This window comes from Strix aluco, chromosome 5 (genome assembly GCF_031877795.1).
Source record: "Strix aluco isolate bStrAlu1 chromosome 5, bStrAlu1.hap1, whole genome shotgun sequence".
Taxonomy (NCBI): Eukaryota; Metazoa; Chordata; class Aves; order Strigiformes; family Strigidae; genus Strix; species Strix aluco.
The window spans coordinates 32836022-32856525 of NC_133935.1; the positions used below are offsets into that span (position 1 = coordinate 32836022).

At 47.5% G+C, this 20504-nt stretch overlaps 1 protein-coding gene across 5 annotated transcripts in view; it reads right to left on the minus strand.

The window, feature by feature from the left end:
• The window catches only part of TCF20 (transcription factor 20), a 132576-nt gene extending 120590 nt beyond the window's left edge, over positions 1-11986 (minus strand). For 3 of the 5 annotated variants that reach the window (XM_074826813.1, XM_074826818.1, XM_074826811.1), the window contains exon 1: positions 11736-11985. The gene's annotated coding sequence lies outside the window, so the exon portion shown is untranslated. Of the gene's footprint in view, positions 1-11735 lie in introns of all 5 variants that reach the window. The other 2 variants (XM_074826816.1, XM_074826817.1) reach the window with 2 other exon arrangements.
• Positions 11987-20504: the final 8518 nt, after the last annotated feature.

The window sequence follows — 20504 nt, forward strand, 5'->3', positions numbered from 1 at the left end:
CAATCAGGACCCACCAATGTAAGAGGCGGCACAATCCCAAGAGGAATTCACCCGTTCCAGCAGCAGCCAGAAGGCAAGGTTTGTCAGTGTGACCCTTCCAGCTGGCCAGCCGATGCATCAAACCAGCCCACATCCCAGTCAGCCAACCTGGAGCCGGGCACTTTCCCACTAGAAGTGGAAACCTGACTGAATGGTCAGCAGAAGAGCAGGGAAATACTCCTGGTCTAGCTGGCTGGCCACCTGCTTAGGAACGTGAGCCTCACAAAGGTCTCCAGGCACATCAGTCAGTTGCCTGGTTGTTTCTTACATCTGCTCTGTATTCTCAAATCTTGGGAGGATTAACAGCAGAGAAAAGCTGGATGGGGAAAAGTAGGGAAGGCAAGAACAAGCTGACATACTGCAAAGGGAAGGGAGCAGCAGGCTGAAGATGGGATCTTACAGTAGTAAAAGTGGTTGCTACAGTGCAGAGCTGGAGCTGGGGGAAACGGGAGGGGGCTGTTAGCAGAAAGAAGGCAGGCAAAGGTATGCCACCACAGGGAACAGGAACGGCCTGTAGCCCTGGGCTGATAAATCAGATATTGCTGCCAGAGTCTCTACCACTGACTGGGGAGCTCAGCAATAAGCAGTACCTGCCACAAGCATGCCCACCCAGCAGCTTCAGGTAGTTATTTAAGGTATCCAAGGTCTGGACATTAAGTACCCTGAAGATAAGGACACAGACCTTGAATTCAACATGACACGGTCACGTGGAACTCACACAATGAGAGAAGGATACACTCCCAGCCCTGACAAGGACTGCACAGCTGCAGCTCACATCTCCCTTAGGATCCTCAGAGCAAGCAGTTGCATACCCAGCCAGACTGCCTCTGTAACCAACCCCCCCGGCCCATCAGGAGGGCCTGAACCCTCAGCAGTGAAAGCACCAACCTCCACCTCACGCTCTAAATAATTAAACTCTGTGGGAGCAGCAGCAGACTCATAAAACTCTTACACAGACCAAGCCAGTCATTAATGGGGGTCAAAGATGAACGCTCTATTTTTTTTAAGTGTGCTTTGATGCGTGGGGAGAGTGGTGAGAGGAGATCTTCATTACCCTCTGATGAATTTTTCCTTTCCTGGCTATCAACACCTCTTACTTCCACCCAAACCCCATACTGCTGGCAATCATCTAGACAGCCAGAGACAATCAGAAGGTGTGTTTGGATGACATCTGTGCTAGCCGGTCACCTGCAGGTAGGGAAGCAAAAGGCCTCACTGAGCAATGCCAGGCTCTACCAGAGGCTCAGCCAGTGCTTATTACAAGGTTTGGGTTTCACACAGATGCTGCCGGGTGGAATCCCAGGGCCAGTGTGATGCTGAAAGTCATGCAAACCACAACTTCACACACCGTCTCCCCTACAGCGAGGCACAGAGTAGAGCACAAGCCAGTAAAATCTGTCAGGATTATTAGCTTGGGCTCAGAGCCAGAGCTGGAAGCTGCCACAAGGGCAGGGAGGCTGCCTGCAGCCCTGCAGGTCAGCGGGAAGGAAGTGGAAGTCCCTTGACAGGCAAGGAAAGGCAGCAGGCAGGAAAGGCAAGACACAGTTGAGAAAGGTCACAGAAACACTAGCCTGACCCGCCCCTTCTGGCCTTAAAATATACATATACACACGTGTGTGAGCTTCTTCCTACTATGCTTTGTTCAGACATTTTAAGGAGAGCTCTGCTCTTCCCACTCTCTCTGCATTCCCCCAATCCACACCAGTTTTGGAAATGGTTCTTTAGGCTTTCCATCAATGAAAGCCTTGGGTGGATAGAAGGGAAAGCAGGTTGCTCTGGGGAAGGGGTCACCGCATCAACAAAGAAAACTCCCCCAGCAGCATGAAGGGATGCTGGATGCTCTATCGGCAGTGCCAATTCCAGCCTGCACTGGCCAAGCCTCTGCCAGTCTGTTTTCTCTGCTGCGTTTGCTCCGTGTGGAGGAGAGGCCACAGACTGGAATTGGCTCCAGGATCTCTCCTACTGTGCTGAGAAAGTGGCTGGTGTAGCAAAGCCAGCTTTTATTTATTATTTATAAGTAGTACGGTTAGATGCCCCTTTTTTCACATCACTAGGAAACTTCTCCCAACAAACCCCAATACTTGTACTTTCAGAGGGAAGTTAAGAGCTTTACACACAACACCAGCAGTCATCTTTCCCAGCATGGCAAAAGCAGCAGCTGTTACTTCCAATATTCTTGGAAATAAGGGGGAAAATAGCTAGGACTCTCGAGCCTTGGCACCTCTTCCCTCACGCCGTTTGGCTACCAGAGCTATGGTTACTATTCAGGGCAGAAGTGTTCAACAGGGTACACATTCCAGGGGGCTGAGCCATCCTGCGTGGCCAGGCTCAAAATGGCAGACAGCGATGAATAGGATAATTAGAAAGTACAACAGAAACCGCAACATAAAAACAAGCAGCTTCTATTACAAGAAACGGTTCTATGGCATGGTTAGATCCATCACCCCATATGCTGGGTTGTGGTGGTGCCTCAGGAGCCTGCTGCTATTATCTGTTTGCAATCACATTTCAGCCCGTCTTTCTGCTTAATGCATGAAAAGCAGAGCTAATCAGATTCACTCTTTCTGCTTAATGTCTCCAGTTCCCAAGCATGCTCTGTACTGCTTCAACTGATGTTCAACTAACACTAGCCAGGAGCACACAGTGAAAAAAAAAAAAAAAAAAGGAACTACCTATTAATTTTAGTCCTTCTTTCCACCTATTATGTCTAAAATTCCTTCTACACTTGAGCTTTGCAAACAAAACTCAGGAAATTCCCATTTCCCTCTCTACACCACACCCAACTCACACATGAGTTCCCTTCTCCAAACTGCTCCTCCAGTGGTATCTGGGGCAATTAATTATAGCACAGACCTATCAGGCTTGCCTCTCACTCTCTGGGATGGCTTTTTAAAATATTTCCTGGCTAGGAACCTCCACAGAAGGATGTCTTCTGCTGGCACAGTAATAGCCCCTCTTTGTTAATCTATCTGAAGTGACCATCACATGGTCTCCTCCCCCCCAGCACTATTTAATTATTGCAGTCCTACACAGGAACTCTAACGTGCCCTCGGCATCTCCAGTCTGAGGAGAAACAGGCCCTGGAACGGCTGCTTCTGTCACTGCATTCCTTTGCACTCCACAGGGCAACTGGAGCATTGCTAGAGTCAGCTACGATACCTGGATCTTCACTAGAGTGACCAACACAACAGCAGAGAAGGCCCCAGACTGGGCAGATAGCATGAAAATTCAGCAAAGAGATCCAGGAAAAGACTGGCTTACAGGAACACCCATCATCATGAGCCAGGTTAAGCAGCGCAGGAGGATAGTCACCCATTACAAGCACAACTGAAGCCTTGCCAGAAGAACAACAACAAAAAAAAAAATCACCAAGTATTTACAAGAGATGAGAAAGAGATGTAGGTGGAAGACAAAAGTGCCAGGATACATATTTCTATCCAGGAGGAGTGAAAAAAAGGGAGACTGCAGAGATGAAACCCCAGACAGCCCCTGCATCTGTACACATCCCCCAGCTAATACCCACTACATCAATCAGAACAATGGCAGCTCCAGAGAAGACCCCAATTATCCAGCTCCTTCACTAACATCTTCCCCAGAGGCTGCACGCATGTGCAAAGGAATGGAAGAAAAACATACTTCTCAGTGAGATTACTTACAGCATTTTCTATATTGCCCCCTCTCTTACAAATGTGTCTTTTTAAAAAAAATATTGCAGCTGGCTTATAAGTGTGTGAGATTTTTAAAAAAACATATCCTTGAAAACAAAGACACTTTGTGCTCAGCATATCCAGTGGCACCATTATTTAATATCAATACACTGGTTCTTTCCTTTATTCACTCCATCCTTGGAACACAAATCCCCTGTAACAGCCACCCAGTGTATAATCTTACCATGCAAAGCAACACAACCCTACAATAATCTTTCTCTTGCCATAATGTCTTCACGTACCGACAAGAAGAATTTAGGCTTAAATGCTTTAAAAAAACCCAAAACAACCAACTGCAGTACAGCATGAAACAAATCTCTAACAATTCTCAGGTTGGAGCAAATTCCCTCATCTCTCCCTACTACTTTCCTCATTTGAAAATGGCTGCACAAACACTTCTAATTTGTGCACCACACCAACTGCAGCCTGCCCCTCCCGCCAGGTACAGCCGCTCGGTCGGTCCACACATGCATAGGTTCACTACATCCTGCTGCCTCTGGCACGCTACTCTTCACTGACATCATCTTCACCTTCATGCTGTATAAAATTCACCAGACAGACACAGTATCAGCTCCTTTAGCCATAAAGCAATCACCATAGGCCAACAGACGCCTCCATCTAGTCTCCCAAATGCACACTCTGACCTGCACTGTGCCCCTGCTAAGCAGATGCTTGGGCATGCATCTCGTTAGGTGACACATCCCCCCTTCCCCAGAGTCAGCAAGGGCTAATGCAGATACACCCATCCATCAACAGCAAAGCCAAGGCAGAAACACTGTTCACGCTGGTTAGCAGAAGCAAAGTTCACCTTGGCCCATTCCCATGGAGTCTGAACTTCAGCACATCCCTGGCTTCATCACATCCCCAGAGCAAGACAGCACCATTCTGCAATACCACAGCAGCATCCTGCAAGACCTTCCCAATTTCTGCTGGTGCCTGAAAATTAGTTAGGCAGTAACACCTGGAGCAACTCCAAGTCACAGATGAAGAAACTTCCTCCTGGTGCCGTGGTACTCAACTTCAGGCCTGGCTCACCACAGGCATGCAGAAAATTGTCTGGATGTTTCCCTGCTCTTGCCATTTATCCCAGACCTCAGCACCTGGTCCCACCAACACCAAGGCCTCAGTCCAAATGGCCGCCATCACCACGTTTGGGGAAGATCTTTCACAAACTCAGCCCACAGCTATCTCCTCAGGCAGTCTCCTTTTGCCCTCTCATAGGGGAGGGTTACAGTTACTATTTTTTGAGCCCTTTAATAATAATATATGAGCCTAATAATAATAATAGTACTTAGGCTCATAGCAATGGGCTGTTAGCAATGGGCTCTCGGGAACTACGGTATGTCTCTTACTGCAGAGGCAATGAAACTCAACCTTTTCCCTTTTTTTCCCCTTTTGAAAATACTGCTTGGGAATGGAGTCAGCATCTGGAGGCACACAAGTATATCCCGGGGAAAGAATGAGAGAAGAGGAGGGGAAGGGAGGGACCTGAAAATGAATGCTGAGGGTGAGGTTTCACATTACAGCTGAACCAGGCTAATAGTTCACTGCTGCCAAAAAAGGGGGGCCCCATTTCCACCTTTCTTTCATTCCCTACCTTTCACTGCTGGCAAAACAAATCTCACCCCTCCTGCGCCGCAGCTCTGATACGAGCCTCAACATAGTGAGCAGGTTCAGCAGTCTGTTGCAGGGGAAAGCTATTCGCTTTTTTATATTTTGGGGCAAGTCAGCTTTCCAAAAGCTGAACAAACTGGATCCATTTAGCACCAGAGTGGGCACAAGGCAAGGAATACAGCCACAGAGCCACCAGCAAGGCATGACCACCCTTCTTAGAAGCAGCAAGTGGTTAGATTGGTTCAGCCACAGCAAGAAAATGCATCCTTACCCATGTGAAACTGATTTCACCCAACAAGCATACCAGTCAGCACAAAACAAGGGGCCTAGCTGAAAAGCCTGCAATAGAGGTGTTTGCTAATAATCTTAAAACAGGGAGTTTTACCTATTATTAGGCTCTACTACCTACAAATAGCATTTCTGAACTGGATGATGAAGGCAGCCATGAGATAAAGAACAACACTAAAAGTGAGCAGACTCAAACCAGAGAGAAATATGAGAGGTACTGCAGGATTTCCAATAATAATTGTGCCTATTTCTAAATTGGACCCTGTTATTATCAAACAAGATGGCTGCCTTCATCACTATGCTCAGAAATGTCTGTTTTCATTACAAACTTAACAATTAGTTTCAGGGTGCTCTTGATAAAGCATTTTTCTTTCCCCATCAGCTTCTACATCATCAGATGAACAAAAATAATGCAGTTCTTTTTGATTAAAAAAAAAAAAAGCCCATATTACTCCACTGTCTTTATTCCTCTCCACCTCCTCTGCTCAATTACTAAAAGCAATTTACAGACAATAAATGTAACTTCACAGCTGCCTGTATGAAGTATTCCCTTCATTTTATAGATGAGGTTACAGGCTATACAGAAATTAATATCAGCGAGGTCTACTTCAAAGCTGGATAAGCAAGAGGAACAGATGAACTCTTAAAGAATACAGATCATGTCTGTACTCTAGTAAAACCAGTAATAAAGAATTAAGGATGTTACCAGTTGGATATAAATTCCTTGAATGTATCTGCTTAAATACAGTAACAAACAAAAGCTTGCTTTCAGGTTTTGCTTGGTTTTATTCTGTTTTTTTGGGTTTTTTTTTGTTTTGGTTTTTTTTTTAGGAACATCATCATGAGATTTCAGATTCACCACTCAGCATCCCATAGACCAAACAAGCTCACTTTACTAGTAAACACATGCTTAACTCCTAACCTCACGGACTCCAAGAGGGTCCTCCCAGTTGGTGCACGATCACCAGGAATCTGCAGCTAGAAACTTGTTACACAGTTTTAACTGATGAAGATAAGCAAGCCAGGAGAGAGTCCAACATTTTCTGCCATAGCCTTGTGGGCTTTGGCAGGGCTAGGAGAAACAAGAACCTACATCTGTTGTTAAAATCACCAGCAGTGACTTTGAAAAAGCACCAGGAGTAGCAACACTGGAAAAAAGAAAAAAAAAAAAAAGGTGCAGTTTTGTGCAGGCACTCTTCTGATGATAACTGCTCCTTAAGGCTTAATAAAAATGCATGGCCAACTTTTCTTCTTCCACACATTAGCAGAGCTCAGAAGCAGCACCTGAATCTAGTTATACAACTCAGCAGGCCCAGCTTCTCCTGGGAAGAAAACACCACTGGCACACAGGTACTCCAAAGGCTGAGTCATCTGAACAGTCCCTTCAAGGGAAAATAATTCTATTAAGAATTGGGGTGTTGGTATTGAAGACAAAAAGGAGTGTTAATTTTGGCACTCCTTAATTACACTGGTTCTACTCTGTCCATTTATTACCAAACCTAATACCTGTAGGTTAGTAAATTCACCAGCTTCTTCATCCACCCCAAGGTCCTTTCCTGACACCATCCCCTCCTCAGCCAACAACTGCCTGTCATTGCCTATTTCCTTATCCCTGACTAACACAAACTAGTATTTGTACAACCACAGTGCTTGGAAAACTAATTTAGGATTAAGGCCTTCATTTCTAGCCTGCATACAAATACCAGGCATGCTTAAACCAACAGGGCATTGTGGGCTTCTGTGCTGTGACTAGCTTAAAACCAAAAGCCGTTATCATCCATGCATCAAAAAACAGATAGGCTTCAAGATGGACCAAAACAACAAACACAGCACAAAGGATCTGGACCTGTAAAATCTCTCACATGGGGAGAGCTGATAAACACAGTAACATTTCCAGCAGAACTGCCATGTTCTGCATTTTCACTGCAGCAAGTACAGATGTTTGTGCCCACTGATACTTGTGCCCTTTTCACCCAAGCCTGCAACAGCATCACAGCCTCACACTAGCCCCAAAAATGGCTCAGCAGATGTAGCTGCTGCAGAAATAGCCTGCCCCAGCAAGCGGGAGCCCATGCACACAGCACGCAACCCACGTTCCCCTTCCCAAGCAAGGTCTGCAGTGTCCATGCCAACCCAGAAAGCCCCAAAACCTCCCAACAGCTGGACAAAAACAGCAGGAGGAGAGAAGCGACCTAATGGGCTTGAACAGGTAGTCCCGTGGCTTAAACTGGCACCCCAATGTTATCAGCAATGCTATGGGAGTCCAGAACTCGACTCCTACCATGACCCCCGCCCAGGGGTCCCCATCCACTCCACCTGAGGACAGGCCACGGCACTCCCCCTCTCCTAAACTCTTCCAAAGGGGATGGACTGGGAAAGAAACCAGTGACTCAGGCTGAGAATTTTATTTTTGAGCTTGGCAGATCTGTTGTGGAGACTGATCCACTGATATTTTTCTAATATAAGGAACATATAAGATGCCTAGAATTTGATAGCTGCTTTTTAATTAAATTGAAATAAGTAAATCACAGCCTGTTGCCATGGAGAATGAACAGACACAGCCTCTTGACTCCAGGGCAGGATCAAGCAGGAGAGGCAGACAAGGCTGTGAAATTAAAAACACCTATTTTAAAGCAAATGGTCTTGATAATTAGCAAAAAACGTGGCATAGGGAAATAATACAACCATATGGCAGGAAGTGGTTTTCAAGGTGAACTACAAAGCTGTTTTAAATAAATGAATAAACTGCTGGAGATGCTGGGTCACTCGCAGAATCATATATGCAGGATTAAACATGATTTTAAAAATACAGCAAAAAAACAGCAATTAGCTCTTCTTCCACTTTCTCGCCTATAGCCTGCATCTCTATCTGTTCTTATTTTTAAGGATGTTTCAAGTGATTAACGTTTGCACCTATTTGCAGTTACCAGAGAGCCGTCAAACTCACAGGTTTTCAAAAGCCTTGCAGTTCACCCTGAAGCGAGGACCAACTTTATGGGATATAAAACCTTTTATCTCTTACTCAGTGTCATTACACAATCCATTCCTGAATCTGTGCATCCCTGTTACGACTTCCATGACAAAGTGACTTTGGAGGGAATTCACCCTCCGCACACCACGTATCTGATCCTGTGCTACATCTCTCAAGAAGCACAGCTCAAAGAGTCAAAAGGTAACACTGGGCTGTGAGGGGGATGCAGCACAGCTTTCGGCACAAGCTTGGCTGATGCACAAGAGCCTGGCACGCTCCCTTCCCAGTCTGTCCAGAGCACAGGGCATCAAAATATTCCACCCCTTCCTGCTTCCAACCTGCTGCCAGTCCACCCGTCAGCAAAGGCTGCCCAGAAAGATGGGGCTGGATAGTTTACGTTGCTCCTATACCACCTCTGCAGAGAGGGTATTGTACAGAGGTTGTCATAATCTTAAGGCACTTCTGCTCTGCTTGGATCTAAGAGGGCTGCAGCAAGGAAAGTCCCTCACCACCTTTCTGAGCCCAGCCAGGGCAAATCTGAGCAAGACTGTCTTACAATTTCCAGTGAGCATGTAGCCAAAGTGCACCAAATTCATAATAGCTTAAAAATACTTGAAATAAATTGTACCTAATGACTCAGTTTCAAAAATGTGCTGTACATTTTTTTGAAGGGAAGGGACAGATGAACTAACTTGCGCTTCAAACCTCCCAATTCACTCTAGGGGAAAAGGCAACCTCTTCTCCTATTTTGTGAAGACACAAGTTGTCAGCCACAGTCATTAGTCTTCCATGCTAATGACCCACATGAAACAAACTGTCAGGGTCCCAGTCCAGGCCCTCATGACACAGCTGGTTACATTAAAAACCAGTCACATTTTCAGCCCTAATCAGCAGAAGTTGAGCTGGCTATTGACGAGTTCCCTTCTGTTCCCCACCACAACCAAGAAACACCCACAAAGGGAAGGGAGTAGGGACAGGAATCTTGGGAAAAGAAGGGGTTGGGGAAAAATGAGCAATTAAAATTAGTATTGCCTGCTTTCACAGTTTTGCCCGGTTCTGGAGCATTTGCTGCTTCAGCTGAAGTCACACTAAATAAGATTCATGGCTTTCATTAAAAATAAACTCCAGGTCCAAGTCTACATGAAGATACACATAAACTTGCAAATCTGGTTCACCCTGAAGGATGCCAGCAAAGACCCCAACGCCACTCCTTAAAAACACTGGGGTGGGGGCGGCACAAACGGGCTAACTCAGTCTTTGAACAGTTGCGGCTGACAGCAGTATCTGCCCAACCTCCTCACTCACCCACCCGCTTTCTTTCCTGCAGGGAGAAGAGCTGTGAAACATCCTGGGACACATTAGCTGCACTGGAAGGTGCTACACACCCTTGGCTTCACGTCTCCCCACTGCCTTCCCTGGCGTGCAGTCAGTTTCCTACTGCTTGAACCAGTATTGCCCCACCACCTGAACACAAATGGCTTCGCCGGGGCTGCTTCTGGCCTCACAGGCACCAGGCACCCGGAGGGCATCAGGTGGCTCGTTCCTCCTCACCTCACAGCTTTACTTATGTTTAATTTTGACTTAAATAGAAGAGATTTAACACCATTATCAAGGCTGGCTTAGCACCTCTTTCTGAAAGGGAACTGTGTTTTTTTCTCCATCCCCACAAGCCAAGGTAACCACACAGGGGGGAGACTCCTTCTCAGGGACACTCCCAGTTGAACAGAGCCAGGGTTAACGGGCACCTGTGTTAAGACTCGAGCCAGGTGGCCGCTTGACATACAAAGGAAGATGCTAGCCATGCCCAGGAGCAGATTATTTTCATATCACAGCAGAGGATTGTGAGCCAAAAATAAAATTAAAAAAAACGAAAGTTAAAAAAAGCCCTACCCACACACATGAAACTGTTCCCTTCAGCATCGCACCATGCTGTACACAAAAAGAGGGGAGAGCGCTCGGGGGGCTGAGCCCCCTGCCCGGACTGTCCACAGCCCCCCATTCCCATCACTCGTGCTGTCCCCTTGCCTGCTCCCGTGCCACCCCAGCTCCCTGCATCTTCTGCACCCCTAGCCCCCCTCCCCAGGACCCCCTTCTCCTACCCACAAACTTCACCTGACCCTCCGCACCCCCAACACCCATACCAGCACACACTCTCAGCACCCACACGCAGCAAAAACCGGGGGAGAACGCTTCCCAGACAAGAAGAGGCTTTCAGACGCCAGCCTCGCCGGGGTATTTTTCACCCGGCAGTGGGTCTCGCCGTGCCGCTGCCTGGGCTCCCACCGGGAGTTTCCAGCCTTAAACCTCGGTTGCTGCGAGGCCGCTGGCTGGAGGAGCGTGTGGCACATGTGTGCGCCCCCGCCGCTGTCAACAACTTCCAGGGACGGTCCCGGTGGGCAAGTCCCGGGTGGGCGAGGGGCTGCCTACCACCGCCTGCAGTAATCTGGCTTGGGAAGAGGAGCTCGTGAGCAGGATGGCGCTTTAACAACAATAAAGATCACCTTAATATTCTTCTTAACAGCCAGAAAGGTCAACGTGTTAGTTCATAAGTGGGGGGAGGCAACACACAAAACCGCACGGCGTTAACTGTCTGTTCGCCGTGAAAAGAAAAATAGCACGAAGGAATGGGAGATTAACGGCGGCGGCACACAGACGGCCGGACAGAAACCCAGGCGAGGGGACGAGCGAGCGCCGGCCTGCGGGAAGCATCGGCGCTTCCCTCCGCCCTCCGCAGCCCGGAGAGGCCGCCCCGCCGCCGGCAGGCCCGGCTGCCCGACCCCCCGCGCCCCGCCGTGGGGGCGCCTGTCCTTGACACGTGGGGAAGGCGGCGGGTCCCCGTCCCCGGGGGGAGCTCGGGTTACGGCCCGCTTAAAAACAAATAAAACCCTCAGTAAACGCCGCACACGCCGGGGGGGAGATAAAACCCCAGAGATGAAAGTCACCTCAGAGCAGACGAGGGGAGGGGGAGAGGAGAAGGGGGGTGCCAGCCCCCCCACCACGCCGCCGCGCACCACCCACCCCCTCCGCCTGGGTGAGACCCCCGCCCGCGAGGTGGGGGGGCGCCCTCGCGCGCTAGGTGAGGCGGGCGGGCAACCGCCGTCACGGCCGCCGCTTACCTGTGGGGGCCGGCCCTCAGAGTCCCATGGCAGCCCCGTCCCGTCCCGCGGCGGGCAGAGGGGCTCCCGGTTCTTTGTTGCGCGGAGGGGAGCGGGTACGGATCCTGTCAGCTCATGTGACGCGGCGCGGGTCGGTCTCCGGGGCTTTTTCTTCCTGTTTCTTCCTCCCCTCTCCCACCTCTCCCCTGCCCGCCCTCCGCCGGCGCTCAGGGCAGGCCCCGCAGCCGGGCGCGGGTCTCAGGCCCGACTGGCTGCTGGCAGAGCGGCGGCGGCGGGGGAGGAGGAGGAGCCGCCGCCGGCGGGGCGGGCTCCCTCGGCAGGGCCGGGCGCGGAGGAGGGCTCTGGCATCTCACAGCGCTGCCTGGAGGGGGAGGCGGCGGGGGAGGGCGCTGCCCCGGGCCCCCGCGCCCCGTCGAGTGTTGTGTCCCCCCCGGCGCCCGCTCTCGCCCCCGCTTCCTGATAGGAGGCGGCGGCGGCGCCGCGGACCCGCCCTCCCCCGAGGCCTCGGTGGGATCGGCCTCTGCCCCGGCCCGGCAGGCCCCGCTCCGGGGCTGGAAGGCCCCGCTGCGGCGGGGGAAGGGGAGCGCGGCGGGCCTCGGGGCGGGCGCCGGCTGCGCTACAGGAGCGGACGCCCGCCGCCTCACGCTGGGGGGGTGCTGCCGGGCCGCAGGGGGGCTCAGGGAGGCGGGGGCTTCCGCGGCCTCCTTGAGCGTGGGGTAGGAGGGGGTAAAACGGATCCCTGAACCCCCTGATCAGAGGGCTTGTTCCCTTCCTGAGGCTGCTGTTCCTGCACTTCGGGCTCGGATGCATAGGCCTGGGCCTGCCGCAGCAGTCTGGAAAGTAAATAAATAATTAGGTGCGTTCTAGTTGGGGCTCGCCATAAAAGAGAGGAAAACCCCTCATTTTCTCTAGAAGAGATCAGAGAAACAGCAGTACTGAGTCAGATCAGCATCCTGCCTCCGAGAGTGCTGAGCAGACAAACCCTAAGACAGGTTGTGGGCTCCAACAAGCGGACCGTGACACTGCCCCAGAAGACCCCCCATGACCTAGTGACTCTGTGGTCAGGCACTCCCCGACCCACAGCTGGGGTCTTCAACGCTTTCCAAAGGATTTTTATTAATGCATTCAGAAGTATTTTGGGGTTTTTTTTTAACCATGTGAAATTTTCCCATCTGCTACATCATGCAGCAAGCATCCAGCTCTCTTCTTCAGACAGCATTTAGTCATCTCCTTTTGTTTGCCAAGCTCTAAGTGGGGGGCAGAGAGAGATCACCTTTCTGCAGCTCTTTAATGCCCCAATATGCCATTTTTCTTCACATGCCAAGTCTGAAAAACATTACACAACCAAGCCAGGCCGTATATAGGAAACATAGATGACATTTCTATCAGAAATGCGGACAGCTCAGGAAACCTCGGACTCCTTCATCAAATTCAACCGCAAATGCAATGAGCAGCTTCCCTGCTGCTCTAGTCAGTCCCAAGATTGCTCCTACACTGGCATCAGCTTTCTAGACACCAAAATTGACATTAAAAAATGGCACCCTGCAAGCTAGCACATACACAAGAACCTACAGACCATAAAACTTCCTCTATAAAGCGGATGCAATAAGGCCAGCAGCCATCCAAAACACACCAAGAAGCTGTGAGATTCAGCCAGCCCTGCAGATATTGTTGCACCTGCTCTAAGGGGAACACTGGTGATCTGCTTCATCCAGCAAGGTCACTCTTCCAGTGAAATAGATACGAATTTACTGTAATAAAGATAAAACAGCAACAACAGCAATTTTAGAAAATCACTTTTCAAGGGATCAAGGTTTATTTGGTGTTTGTCTAGCGTAAGCAAAATTAACAAGGACTGGCAAAGTCTCTGACCACATTAGCTTTCTGCAAATTTGGTTTTCTGCTTTTTATTTTAGTGTCTCGACTGTAGCATTCCCTTCCACAACCACGTGCCCCTGATAGCAATAATATTCCATGCTAAAATCCACACATAAAATAATCTTTTAAATTACTGTCTCTGAAAGATTTTTTTCGCTGTGTCTCTTCTCCTAACCTTCAGGCTCTCCCTTTCCCAGCTCATTACAGGAAGCAAATCCACAGATGAAAACACATGAAATAGAACGAGATACTGCCAGAGCATCAAACATGAAATATGCCAGTACTGCTCTACAGACAGCATAATCAATGCCCTTCCTCCCATAGCAAAACCACCGAAATTCTTTGTTCCTGCATGTACTTGTCCCAAATCTCTACAGTTCATCACTTCATCCAGCACACGAGATACCCCACAGAAACCATGTGAATGAAACTAATTGCTATCTTAGAACGAGCACGTATAGCCAGCCAATAAAGGACAGAAACACGTACTCATCATTAGGAGAGTATTTGTCAGACAGCAACAACTCGAACCCCTCAGTCCTTATCCCAAAGGAGTTCTACAAAACGTTCCCAAAAGATAAAGCTCAGAATTAAAATTTTTAATGCCTAGATACTAAAGCTTGTGGATTTAATGTTGCCTTCCTCGCCTGTTACAGCCTCCCTGCTGACCTCTCCCTTTGTCACCAGCGCAAACAACCCTTTTTCTCTAGTGGTCCGGCAAAGAACCAGCAGCCTGTCAGTCATTTCTGCTCACACCCCTTTCGGCTCCATAGGTGATCCTTTTTTTTTCCTCAAGTGGTCAAATTGATTAATATAATTAAACTAAGAGCAATTGCATCTAACCTGTAGTTAGTTTGAATATTGCTGCTCTCTGTCAGATCTGATAAAGAGACCCTGAGCCCAAAAGCTTGTTTGCTTTTTCCAGCTCTATCAGTTGATCTAATAAAAGATATTACCTTTCACCACAAACCTTGCTTCCCTAGGATCTTTAGACCATCACGGCTACAATACCACTTTTACTTTTAATGCCTTGCCTGCTTTAACCGATTCTCCCAGATTCTCTTATACGTGAAACAGAATATGACAAAACAGCATACATTCAAAATGTATCAATTCTTATGCTGTTTTCATAAACGTAATATCCAAGGACCTTCTAGGACTGTGTTAGCTGATCTGATGAACATCTGTCACATGGAGGGTCTTGTTTTCCTTTTTCTTGTTCTCTCCCCAGGAAGAAAATTAAGCGTGGAGCAAAGTGTTTTGGTTTTGTGAGGGGTTTTTTTTTTCCTTCCCTCTATTCACGTTGTTCTGCATTTATACCAGAGAAAATGAGGACGATGGCAATTTCTGTAATAGACCTTATTTCCCAGGAAAGTTAATTTCAGAGTGTTGAGCCACCAACAGAAAGATGTCTCCTGCACAAAGCAACATTTTAATATGTCATTCCCTACCAAAGAAAAGATAATCCATATTCTTGACATTTGGGACAGAAACTTCCCAAGGAAAGAACAGCGTTTCCCTTTCTCCAGAAAAAGAGTTTCAACCCATGATCCTCGGTATTTGACGTTCAAACAGATTGTTGCAGATTATTAACATACAGGCCAGCACTCTATACAGTTATAAATAGGAAAATCTGGAAACCAAAAAGAGTAACATGCCTTAATTGCACTGAGGCAGATTATCATAGGACAGCTTGGAGGGGAAATGGTGGAGACAGACTATTTCATGCTAAAAAAAAAAAAAGAGAGAGAATTTACTTATGTGTAAGGAATCACACTGCTGTTCTTCAAAGAGGAACCCTGAACAATCCCACGTGTCTGAAAAGGCAGTAGGTACAACATACGAGCTACTGAAAGATAGAAACTGAGGTGAAGAGAGGAATCATCTGTGCTCAAGCACTGAAAGCAGAAATACCAGAAGACCTCAGGGAGACAGTAGACAGCAGATTTAATATGTTTTTGCAATGTGATATGGCAGCAAAAATCATGCACTTAATTTAATTTGGGGTTGTAAAGGCAGAGACCTCTTCTCAGACATATAGGCAATAGTCCCATTTTTTAATATAGTGGTGAGACCGCAGTTTGAAGACATGTTTAGTTCTGGACAACTCAGTGCTAGCTAGATGTCAACAACTTGGAGGGAAATAAAAAAAAGAGGAACATAAAATGATAAAAAAGCTGGAAGGGATTACAGCGTGTGTAGGTTGGCCAAATAACAACTGTGAAGAGCATCACGGGAATTGTGTATGAGAACTTCAGGGGTGCAGAAGCACCAGGGAGTGAGAATGACTGTTTAGGGTTGTCTGAGAGAGTATAAATGGTATAAATGTAAATTAAATTAAGCAAAGGAAACATTAATCTACAAGACTGCAAGACGGCATCCCAGAGGAGCTCCCATCACCTGATTCACACAAGACTGGATGGAGCAAAGCATGCAAGAAACCACTTAAGAAACCCTGACTGCAGGAAGGGATTAGATGAGGACAATATGTCTTTGGGACCATTTAACTTCCCACACACTGGGACATCTGCAGAGCAATAGGTCTCAGCCCCGTACATGGTGGAAACTTTCCCTTCTCTACACCCTTGCTGGAGACACTTGTAGACCAAAATAACCATGCTTAGTTCCAGCAGGTAACCATGGAGGGAGTGCTGTATTCAGAGGGGTTGGGGGTGTGGGAGGTGTGTATTGTCAGAATTTTTCCCTTTTACCACTGGGATTTTCCTGAGAGGTCACTGGCTCATCATCTGGTAAGAACAGCAGTAATGGCACTCCTCTGTTTTAATAGTGTCACTGTAATGTTCCCATGGATTATACAGACCTTTGAGTAAGTGTCATGGACAGCACTTAGCTCTCCCAAGAAGTCTGTGGCATCCAAATACAACAGTTAATTGGAATGAAAAAAACCCAGAGGCTTTATTATTCCTTAGTTAGAAGGATGAGATCAAGATAAGTACTTTTTCTAACACAGGAAAGCCAACTTGAACTTGTACCCATAACACCTTTACGTCACACTGTGCCATCATATATTCTGGCCTGCCTGTCATACAGAAGAGGAGACTTGGCAGTATAACATGTTCTTTCCCAAGCAAGGGCTGATATACCATCCCTGTTGCTGACACACACACACATTGCTGGGGCCCGGGGGGGGGGGGGCGGGGGGAGGGGAGGAGAAAGCCCAGACAATTTTATAAATGTTCTATAAGGGGCTTGAATGTCTTTTCTTATTTGGTCAATATTTTTTTATCGACATCCCTTAGGGAGGCACGTGCAGTGCTAATGATCAGTCCAGCCATACACAAAGCACACGAAGGTATAGTCCCCCATAACCGTTGGCCTTAAATGGCTTTTCTCTACATAGAAATGTCACGATCTTCATAAAGAAAACCTTTCTGCTTATTTATTTACATTAAAAACATGGCCTAAGACACATGAGCATACAGCAAACGTAAGTGTACTAACATTTGAGTTTGAGATAGTCTTGTAACAAATTGCTGAAGAAAATGCTAAAATTTATTCATCACACCCCCCTAGTTTATCATGAACCTCTGTTACACTCAGCCTAATGGCCCATGTTTCTCAGGACAACATATGTTACAAACCTCTCTGTAATTTCATGCTCTTAGCTTGCAGGCTACATTTTTAAAAAAAAGGAAATGTTTTCTCCTTTCTTTTAAGTGTAGCTCTTGTCTAAGTGCTAGGACAGGCACTGTCAGCTCTGAAAATTCAAGATTAATCAAGCAATTAAGAATTGATATCTAGTGACTTATCATGACTGGAAATGAGAGATGCTGCATTCATTTTAGCAGTGCAAGAACCCAAAATAGCTAACCTGATTTTTATGGACAGCAAGATTATTTTAAATCTTTTGGGGAGGAGAAGAAGAGTTACAGCTCCTTCTATTAAACTGGTTTCTTCAAAATTCCCATCTGTGTGTTGCATGTTCCTTAGCAAAGGGCCGGTCTGTACAGAGGGCCAAGCTGGAAGAGCTGCTGTACTTCAGATTCACACCCTGCCTTGACCTGAACGAGTCTGAAAGCATACAGAAATCCCAAGAGAGCAAAAGCTGATCTGAAGTTTTACTTGTTTTACTTTCTCTTCCCCATGTGGTAGCACATGGCTGCACTGCTTGAGTAAACAACCCAACTGAGCAGGAATTACATCACCTCAAAACTGTGGTTTCCTTTAAACATTAAAAAGAATTGCAAGCATTTCCATTCATGTAATTATCAGCATTATCACCTCTTGTCACACCTCCTTCTTCTCCAGCATCTAACAGTTGGGATGGCAGGGACTTTCCTGCCTGCCTTCCTTCCTGAGACCACCTTTGCCACTCAGCTGCAGCCATTTGCTCTTCCTTGTCTAAACCCTCTTGACAAGCTCAGGAACTTCTTCGGCAGTCAGGAAGACTTTATGGGGTGGATGAGCAGCAGCCCAGCACATTCTCTCCATCAACATTTATTTGGGGAATTACAGCATACATATTTGGGCTTTCCATGGTAATTTGGCTCTGACAAGCTTTTCTTATTGCCAAAATGGTGGATACCTCTGTAAAAGAGAACAGTAACTTCTCCTGAAGCTCTGCTACCTCAGCAAACAGGCTTCAGCCAGGCAGACATGAGCCTGATCGGTACCTGCATGAGAAATCAAAAATGAAAAGCAAAGTGCTGCAGAAACCAGTGCTGGTGACTCAGAAAGAAACTTTTTTTTTTCCTAAACCATAAGGAGCTCAGCAGCTCCTACTTACCCAGCTACTGGCTCCTACCTGGACAACCTGATATAAATAAGAACATAGGAAACTGAATTCTGTTCCTGACTTCACCTCTGACCCTCTGCAAATTTGAAAAAGTTATTTAACCTCCTGAGTCTTCATTAACCTCCTGAGTCTCCATTTTTGCCACGTATGAAGCTGAAACGTCATACTGAGCCTCGCAGGGACTTCTGAAATCTTTGATTTTAATGGCACGTGTCAGTGCCAAAAGCACTGTTAGCGGCATTACAGGGCTAATTCCCTCACAGGGGAGGGAAGCTCACTGTGGTACAGGTATTTTGGGTACAATTATTACCCCTGGAAGTGCTCGGATATCATTGCATAAAATTGTAGGCAGACAAATCTTTCAGATGGGATAGAAACCAGAGGCCCTGACTGGTTATTAAAAGACATAACATTTTGAAGAAGCCCATATGTTAGCTTTTCCATGTTCACCCTGTTCCAATTTGGATAATTACATTCTGACTCCTTAAAGCAGGGTGGCTGACCTGCCTGGCCCTACCAGCTGTATATCCAAATCTTCATGTGGCCCAGAGTGATACAACACAACCCACATATTTCAAAGAGCTGAAGGAAAAGAGAAGCTCCAGGAGAGGTTCATCAGCTGGTGAGGAGAAAGACTCCCTCCTGGAATGGGAGCCCTTCCCTCCTGCCTAAACAGTCCTTGCCTCAGGAGCTGACAACTTGCCCTCCTGTGTCACTTCTCATGGGAACCTGCCTGGCATTGTCAAAGCACCATCACTCTTTGTCCCCAGGTGGCTGTGTCGTTGCAGCACTGGTGCTGTGAACCTTGCAGGTCCACAGCTCGTAACACAATTTGGCAGCTTAAAGGCCTGGTTATTAATAGTGAAGTACCTAGTAACATACTAGTTACTAATAGTAACATGCATTTCTATTGTATCATTAACAAAGAAAAATATTTTATCCCTGACAGTAAGTGGAGACTGGCTTGCCCCAGATATAAGCATGAGAAGACACTGAAGGTTCACATTCTCCTCTTATCTTGGAGCTCAGGTAGTCACTGGTGCTCTCTGACCTTCTTTTTTATTTATAAAGTCTTAATGATACTTCACTGTGCATGGGAAATCTTGACCACTGCAGAATCCCAAAACACAGAAAGAGCTGTATCTGAGCCTTCATCAGCTTCCTGACACAGCAAAGAGGAGCAGCATATGCTGCAGAGGAGTTTTTCACCATGGACAGACAGTAAATTTTCCCAAACCCAAGATAAGATGCTGTTTCCAAACGGTGAAAGAAAGTGGCGGCAGCTCCAAGCAGCCCCCAACATCTGACCAATTTTGCATTTCAGGTGCCAGTCTGACCCAATGAAGGTGTCAGCAGTCGCCTTCCTGTCCCTCACCTGGGCAGCTCTGTGCCAAGACGCTGGTATCCGATGAAGCTATTTCTCCAGACTTCACGGATGCAAAGAAGGGAATCCTGCCCTGTCCCCATCTCTTCACAGGTGTTGGTGGCACCTGGGCCGTGACTCAGAGCTGTGAGGGGTGCCAGAGGCACCAACCCCAGGGGGAGAAGACAGTCATAGCTGGGGATGTTCTGCATGGCTGAAGGTGCTCGGTCCCTGCGGTCTGTGGTTTGGGGGCTACCAGGGGAGCTGGCAGGGGGACGTGGGCAGCCGGGGGACAGGGAAAGGGAGCAGAGAGGACCTAGGGCACCATCTGGTGGCTTCACTCACTGCCTTCCCTAAATCCCCGTCTCACAGGGTCACAGTGTTGCATGGCCAAGGGCTGAAAAAAACACCAGGTCTTTCCAAGAGACAGCCCAGCAGGAGGAAGAGACCCCTGCCCTTGGCCCAGACTCGCACACCCTTAGGGCACTGCTGGGTGGGACTGCGGTGCAAACCAGAGCAGTAATAACCATTTCACTTGGGTGCTGTTCAGTCAAGCACCTCCCTTGATAAAGAACCAACCCTAGCTGGATATTTAGAGACGATTTACAGTAGTAACACCCCTGAGAAGGAAAAAAGAAGAGGAGTAAAAGACAGAAGTGATGAAGGAGAGCACCTTGGACTACACTTTGGACGTATATTTCATTGTCATTATCCACCACAGCAAGGCCTTTCTTATGTACAGATAAAGGCAAAATATAGTTGGTGTGTTTCA